We start from the raw sequence: 7,180 nt of genomic DNA on the forward strand, positions 1-7,180 counted from the left end.
AACCATCCGTGTGCCTGGCTTCTTCTCCAGCTAAAGGCCTGGACCTTCTCCAGCCTTTTCTCTGGGACACCCGTTCCTCCCCAGTCCCATTCTCCTCACCTTGCTTGGGCCTGTCTGGTAGTGCTATGACTCCCAGAGGCAGGGTTCAAGCAGATCAGCCCAGCCCAGCCCAGCCCAGCCCAGGCAGGTGGCCACTTGGGGGAAAGATTGCACTTGAAGAGCAGGCTGGAGTTGACTAGTGTTGCTGTTCAGAGTCTGAAGAGCCTGGTTACATGTTTTCAAGTCTAGGGGTGGGGGTGGGGAGGGGAGAGGGCAACACTAATTTCCACAGTAGCCTCCAGGAGGTTTTCAGAAATAAAAGTTTCACGACCTGAAAAATTTGTCATTGGATGTTCTACTAGTACCCTAGGTAGAAAATTGAAATTGCCCACCGGTACCCAGACATCCTCAGTTTCGATTCTGAGTTTTGTTCCTTAGGTTTGGGTTCTGCCCACTTAATCATACATTAACCAACCATATCAGTGCATATTCTGTGTCAGGTACTCCTGCCACGCCAAGGAGATACAAAGACCACGGTGGTGTCCCAGGAACTCATGGTCGTGATCCAGTGTGATGGAAGCTGTGATTGAGTTTGGGCACCATGCTTGGAACATGGACGAAGAAGCCGCAAGTTGTACCAAGAGAGGTCAGGGAAAGGCTCACAGAGGAGGTGAGGTTTGAAATGAGTCTTAAACAATAGGGGAGCTTTCACAAAGCAGACAGGGTTGGGAAGGACACTCCAGTGTATGTCCTTTTTTTCTTTTTCCTTTCTTCTTCTTTACCTCTGTCTTTGCCAACTCAGCAAGCTACATGTTTACAAGGAAGCCCCAAATGCTTACACAACTATTTCCAAGAACATTGGGTGAATGGTTCCATTGGCTTCATGTGAAAGATTTATTCCTTCTTTCTTTTCACTTACTTTTCCTGAATATAATATATTGATCTCAACCATTATGATACTAGTGTTGAGTGCCCAGCACTTCCAGTGCCCCTGTTACACACACTCACACCAAACCCGTCACCAGCACAGAATTCTCCAAGCTGGCCCCTCTGGGTTTGGCCTTTGGACACCTAAGTTTGTTTGTTTTAGTCTCTCATATCAATGCCAGGAAAAGTCCTTTCTCCAATTCTTTTTTTGGTCCATCCAGACAAGACAGCATGGGAAGGGGGTGTTTGTCAGGCTAACTGTATTAGCAGTACGGATAACACAGTAATTGTAATAGATCCCACAATTTCCCACAATCTCAGTGGCTTAACTCAATAAAAGTTTATTTCTCATTCATCTAACCATCCAATGAGAGTGATCAGTGGTTTTCAGGGACTCAGTTTCTTTCCACCTAGTGACTTTGTCATCTGCTTTAGGCTAGTGGAAAGAGGAAAATAAACACACAAAAAAGCACATCCACTTCTCAAATGCTTTGGCCCGGGAGTGATACATGTCATTTTCACTCACATTTTATGGATGTCAACATGTCACATGGTACCACTTAGATGAAGGAGGATTGGGAAATGCAGTCCTTGGCCAGTCCCATGCAAGAGCAAACACTCATTTTGGAGGACAACCAGCCCATCAGAGGAAGCTGGTCATCACAGAAACTAGGCCTTGGGGCAGAGCATTAGGGTTTAGGCCATTTCTGTTCCTCTCCTTAGAAACGATACCCTTCTCCTCCTCTCTTAGGCTTCCGGGGGCATAGATTGATTTCCAGGGTTGCAGAAGTGTGTGTGTTGGGGGAGAGGTAAGGCAGAGAAAAAGCAGTGTCTGGATAGGAAGAGAAAAGCACAGTCCTTAGGCCTAGAATATCAATAAAAGCTACAAAAATCATGGCAAGTGGGTTATGGAACTTCCCAAATAGGTCCCGAATCTCCAGGGGCGTGTGTGTGTGTGTGTGTGTGTGTGTGTGTGTGTGTGTGTGTGTGTGTGTTGGTGGGGGGAGGTGTTGCTGGTGATGTCCTCCAGTCCCTGGATCTCAGGCATCTCCAGGAGCCAGTCAAACTCTCTGGTTTTGTCAAGTCTATTGACTGCTGAATTTCCCTGGGGAAGGAGAAGAGGGTAAAGTGAGTGCATTGGGAGTGGGGAAGATGACGGCTCTTTGGAGAAGAACCAGTTACAGCCTAGCTGCCCATCCAGCTGCCTCTGGGGGTTATTTTGACTCCCAAGGCCACTGTTTCCCATACTTGCTTAGCCAATGTCCTGGTGCAATTGGGAGATGCACAAGGAGAGCTGCTTGTAACGATAATGATGGGGATAATCATAATAATAGCTAGCATTTGCTGAATGTTTGCTGTGTGCCACCTGCTGTGCCAAACACCTGATGTGTATTATCTCCTGTAAGCATGAAATAGGCATTGTTATTATCCCTATTTTATGAATGAGGGAAAAAAGGCCAAGGGAAGTAAAATAATCTACCCAAAACTACACAACTGCTAAGTGCTAGAGTTGGACTTTGAATCCAGGCTGTCTGATTTTAAAAGCTACTTTTCAAAATCAGATGGAATCCTTCCAGCTATGACCTTATAGGGTCTGCCACCTGGGTCAGTGGATCTTTCTATTCTCCACTGGTCCTCTGATGTGGGAGGGACCGGGTGGGACAGCTTCCTAGAGAAGGCTGGGCACAGTCCCTCAGAGTGTCGACCAGAGGCTTAGACCATGCAGTTTCCAGAAGCTGGGACAAGTGCATCATGAGTGGGAGGAGGCCCCCTGGCAGCTCTCCCACCCCTGTCCCAAGTGGATGGTTTCTGGGAGGCCCTCCTATGCCATGACAAGCTGTCATCCCAGGACAACTTCATGTCTCATCGATGTGGGTGGGTGGCTGTGAGAGCCACATGCCACTCATTCTCTACCTCCTCTGCTCCGGCCCAGGTTTCCTGTTCTTTGGAAATCTGCCGCCCATTCCAGTCAGCATGCGCCATACTGGTCTTACAACGGGCCCACCCAGGGAACACGGAGGACCATGCTCTGGAGATAAGCAGCTCAGACTGCCCAGGCTGGAGGCTTTATTAGATGAGTTCCCTGAGAAGGGGAGGGCACGACCTGGTCTTTGGTCCTCCACATTTCAGCTCCTGCCAGCAGGACAGGTGGACATAACAGGGCTCTGTTGAATTCCCTGAGTCCCAGAAGTTCTTCACTTTTAACACAAGGAGGAAGCTGGAAGTCTTCTTTGAATAAGTCCTTCTAATTACACCATGTTGTAGTGGAGAGAGCACAGAAGTGAGAATCGAAGTACCTGGAGGTACAAATTTCAGCCCCACCACTTACATGTTGGGCAAACCAACCTCTGTTTAAAATAGGTGCTCTGGGGCTGGCCAGGTGGCTCCATGCTCCTAACTCCGAGGGCTGCCGCTTCAATTCCCACAAGGGCCAGTGGGCTCTCAACCACAAGGTTGCCAGTTCAATTCCTCAAGTCCCACAAGGGATGGTGGGCAGCGCCCCCTGCAACTAGCAACGGCAACGGGACCTGGAGCTGAGCTGCACCCTCCACAACTAAGACTGAAAGAACAACAACTTGAAGCTGAACAGCACCCTCCACAACTAAGATTGAAAGGACAACAACTTGACTTGGAAAAGTCCTGGAAGTACACACTGTTCCCCAATAAAAGCTCCTGTTCCCCTTCTCCAACTAAAAATCTTTAAAAAAAAAAATAGGTGCTCTGTCTCACATGTTGTTGCAGGATTAAATGGGATGGTACAGGTAAACACGCAGGCCAAAGTGATGGGCGTATATTGTGACCTCTCAGCAAATGTTGAATTTGCAGCAAGAGGGCCAGATCCTTCACCTCCATATCACCTTTACCAAACAAATGAGCTAGGAGAAAGAACTTTGGCTAAATCTTCAAGTTTTAGGCAGTTTGTCATTTCTCTGCGTAAACTTTCCTCTTAGTCTTTCAGCAACGAGCTGATCTTCCATGAAGGTGACACTACCACCTGAGGCAGATGGATGTCCCCTATAGGTGGTTTGTCTAAGTCATGGAGCCTCACTGAGTTGAGCTTACCCTGCTCTCTCTTGTCACTGATGGGACCAGGAAAGCTATCTGACTGTGGCCCAGCCCTGGTGGTCTGCTCAGCCAATGGAGCTGACATTCACGGCTATGGGGGCACACATCCTTGTCTCTCATGGGCTCCTCAATCCATAGCCATGTGGCTTCTGCCCCATCACGTCAGTGAACCTCCATGTTGCCAAATATTGGGCACTTTTTGTTCCTCATCTTAACTCTCTGCAGGATTTAACTGTTGAGTACTCCGTACTTTGTGAAATTGCCATGGCTTCTGTGGCATCAAACTTTCCCAGTTCCCCTTCTTGTCCTCTAGCTGGTCCTTTCGTCTTCCACAAGCTCAGTACATGGTGTTCCCCAGGAGACCATCCTCAGCTCTCTTCTCATGATACATGCTCACTCTGGGCCGTCTTATCCATTCCTGGCATTTCCAACTGACATCTGGAGCCAGCAGGAATTTGCCCCACGTCACTAATGTACAAGAAATGTCACCTTTCTTTTTAAAAGCAGATTAAAATCTGACTTTGAACTGCAGCAGACTGGCTGGAAAACATCCCTCATCATGTTCTCCCCCTGGAAGTGTAGACTCAGGAGAACCTGCCCACTGCTTTCTAGGCCGGGTGCACAGGCTTCACAGGCACCTTCCAAGGATTTTACAGGCGAAAGGAGTAGCTCACAAACCTGCTGCTCTTGGGGTGAACCCCATACTCCTGGGTCAGGCTCAGGGTCCTCCACTCTCCTCAACCCCCCAAGCCTTTCTCGTTGCTGACAGCTCATATCTGTCTCTCCTATGAATGTTGCACAATGGTCTATAAATGCTCTTTTGGGTTTAAGTCATTCCTTCCTGATAAGATCATGGCCGAAATCGAGATGAGCATAGACCTCAAATATTGTATACAGATTTTCATGTAACCTAAGTTTTCATTCTTCTAGGATAAAGTACTATAGGTGGAATTGTTGAGTTACATAGTAAGCGTCTGTTTAACTTTATAAGGAACTGGCAGGCTGTTTTCAGAGGTGATGAAACATTTTGTATTCCCACTAGCAATATAAGAGTTCCAGTTGCTCCACATCCTCAGCAGTAATTGGTATCGCCACGATTTTTTATTGTACCCAGTCTAATAGATGTGTAGTGGTATTTTATTGTGGTATTAATTTGCATTGCTCTAATGACTGGTATGTTGAGCATCTTTTTACGTGTTTATTTGCCATCTGTATAACCTCTTCGGTGAAGTGCCTGTTCAAATCTTTTGCTTTGTTGGGTTGTTTGTTTCTTATTAGTGAGTTTTGAGAGTTCTTTTAATATAGTCTAGATACTAGTCTTTGTTGGATATGTGATGTATAAATATTTTCTCCCCATGTGGCTTGTCTTTTCATTCTCTTAATGGTGTCCTTACAGATAAAACATTTTTAATTTGGTGAATTTTAATTTGACTTTTTTTCTTTTGGATTGTGCTATGAACTCTTTGCCAAATCCAAGCTCTTGAAGATTTTCTCTGATGTTTTCAGAATTTTGTTGTTTTGTATTTTACATTTGGACCTATGATCCAATTTGAGTTAATTTTTGGATACTGTTGAGGTAGAGATTGAGGTCCATTTTTGTTTGTTTGTTTTCACATGGATGCCCAGTTGTTCCACCATTTATTGAAAAGACTATACTTTCCTATCCAGTGACTTTGCATTTTGTCAAAAATGAGTTGATCATATTTGTGTGAGTATATTTCTAGACCCTTTATGCTGTTCCATTGATCTATGTGTCTATCATTTCACCAACACTACCTTGTCGTAATTACTGTAGCATTACAATAGGTCTTAAAGTTAGGTAGGGTGAATCCAAATTTGTTCTTCCTCAGAAGTATTTTGGCTATTCTAGTTCCTTACATTTCCATATAAGTTTTAGAATCAGCTTGTCTATATCTACAAAGAATCCTGTTGGAATTTGGATTGAGATTGTATTAAATCTATAAACAATTTGGAGAGAATTAATATGTTAACTATTGAGTCTTCCAAACCATGAACAAGTATGTGTCTCTATTTTTTCAGAGCTTTGATTTTTTTTTTAAATCTAGGTTTTGTAGTTTTCCATACAGATCCTGTACATATTTCATTACAATTATAACTAAATATTTAATTACATGTTAACATAAATTATAGTTTTATTAAAATAACTATATTTTTCAAAACCAAAAATAAAGAGTGGCAATGTTTTACATTTTTGTGAATCTCTAATATTTGGCTTAATTAAATACCTGGATTCTCATACTTGCTTCAGGATTCAATCTGTTATGATGTGTTGTTTTGGTTGAAATATCTGAAGAAAATCCAGTCTCACATAGATACAGATTTGAAAAGTGGAAGAGTATTTTAATAGTCTTATCAGATAATTGTGGAAACTTTGATATTATACTCAAACTTGACAAGTGATAGTTTCTTAAAGGCTAGTTTCAATGTGAAATCTGAAACCTGTGAATGAACTTTTCATATTTGGTAACATTAAAATCTCTTGGTCTGTGTTGCACTCTGAATGGGTCTTTTACCTATGATAATATCATGTATTTGGAAATATTGGTTCTGAGTTATGAACATCTTCCAAATGTTGACAATTTTATAATACAAGATCAAAAATAATATGCATTAATATCACCACTGACCTCATCAGAAAAGTCTTTAAGGATTGGGAAGTTTTCAAGCTCATGGTGAAGGATGCAAATTTTTCAAAATTCTAATTTTCAGTTGAAAGTTTAAATTCTATCATTAACAACAAATATTGTCAGATGTTTTCCTTGAGGTGACAAGCTCATTTTGTTGATTTTTGAGAAAATTATTGCCAACTATCAAGTCTGGATAATTATAGTTTGTCAATCTTCATTCAAGTAAAAATGGTGTTTCATAAAAAAAAAAAAAAATCTTAGTTCAGCTTGCAGCTCCAAAATACAAGTACTTTTCCTAGAGAAAAACCTCAATATTTTGGTATGCAACAGAAATGCTGTATGCATACTTCCCATTTTTCACACTGAAAATTAAAAAGACATGTAATCAAGATTGAGATAAAATTATTAATAAAATTAATATTTTTTAATAATTAATAATTTCTACTGCTTCATCAAGGATGTCCTTAAGTGAAACCAGCAAGTGCGTGGTGAGGACACAA

This window comes from Rhinolophus sinicus, chromosome 14, assembly GCF_057876585.1.
Source record: "Rhinolophus sinicus isolate RSI-liver-muscle chromosome 14, RSI-T2T, whole genome shotgun sequence".
Lineage (NCBI taxonomy): Eukaryota > Metazoa > Chordata > Mammalia > Chiroptera > Rhinolophidae > Rhinolophus > Rhinolophus sinicus.